Below are 1,451 nucleotides of genomic sequence, written 5' to 3' on the forward strand. Positions count from 1 at the left end.
ACAAGGCATTTGCACCCACAGAACTGCCCCAGAGCCATTGCATGTGTTTTGTTTCCCGAGTCGTTCTGTGTAAACCATCCAGTCTGTTGTGTGTAAAAGGAGATCAGCAGTTTCTAAAACCAGCTCATCTAACACCATCAACCACAGAGCTCACATTTTGTCTCTGTTTTCCCTGTTTAATGTGAAATTGAACTGAAGCTCTTGACCTCTATTTGCAAGATTATAAATATTGTGCTACTTTCATACGACTGCCTCATTGTATATATCCATGTGTCTAATACACATGGTCAATTGGGGTACAGTATATACAAAACTAGTGCGCATCTACCGTACGATTGAAAAGGATTTTTTACTTAAACGTCCAAGTACATAAGTGGTTTATAAACAATAGAATTCTATTATTAAAAAAAAAAGAAAGAAAGAAAGAAAACAGAACTTGTTAAATATGTACTGTAGTAGTGTGTGGCCATTATTACTCAAGGGTGTACCTCTGGGTATAGAAACCTCTAATCCACATTTATTGCTCTCCTGCCACCCCTTCCTCCACACACAGAGCAGGAGAGAGAGAGAGAGAGAGAGAGAGAGAGAGAGAGAGAGAGAGAGAGAGAGAGAGAGAGAGAGAGAGAGAGAGAGAGAGAGAGAGAGATGGGCGAGGCAGATGAAAACCAACACAAAAGTGTAATAAAGTATTTATAGCCAGCTGTAGGGTGGAGCACACAGTCCAACACCCTGTACTTCATGGACTGAGTAGATTACAATATACATACAGTACCATATGGGCCACTTTGCTGAACCTTCTGGAAATGATAAAAATTCAATACTTTTCTTTCTTTTTGGAATAAAAACTTTCATTAGATAAACTCTTTTTTTTTTACCCAGTTCATCTAATACATGGAGTCATTTTAGAAATTCTAGACTAAGCTAAAAGTTTAAAGCTAATACACAATTTTCTCACTTAGGTTCATATACATATATAAGACAGCATGTGTCAACGTCCCAAAATGATCCAGTCGAGCATACTGTATGTAGGATTCCATCGAAGCTCCATCTCACAACTTACAGCACTTACTGTAAATGATCTGCTGTTAACGGCTTTATGTCAGATGCAAAGCCCACCTTCAGAGATCTTATGAAGTCCTCATAATACTGACCATTTTGGCTTATATTTACACCATTATCTTAATCAGAGCTGATTTTAGCCCAGTGTTCATTTTAGTTGCACTCTGTACCTAATCACAAGACAAACAAGAGAAAGGAAAATTCTTTTTGTCTCTATTTAAACAATGAACTTAATTAAAGTAAACTGCACCATTGATAGCATCTCTGTGGTCAGAATGTTGGGACTATTCTTCATCTTGCTCAAGGAATGATATGGTAGAGTATCTCTCTTATTGTGCTAACATTGTGTAAAGCTACAAATGCCACAGAAATATCACCTGCTTTCTTCAATG

The sequence above is a fragment of the Tachysurus fulvidraco genome, chromosome 19 (assembly GCF_022655615.1).
Source record: "Tachysurus fulvidraco isolate hzauxx_2018 chromosome 19, HZAU_PFXX_2.0, whole genome shotgun sequence".
Classification (NCBI taxonomy): Eukaryota; Metazoa; Chordata; class Actinopteri; order Siluriformes; family Bagridae; genus Tachysurus; species Tachysurus fulvidraco.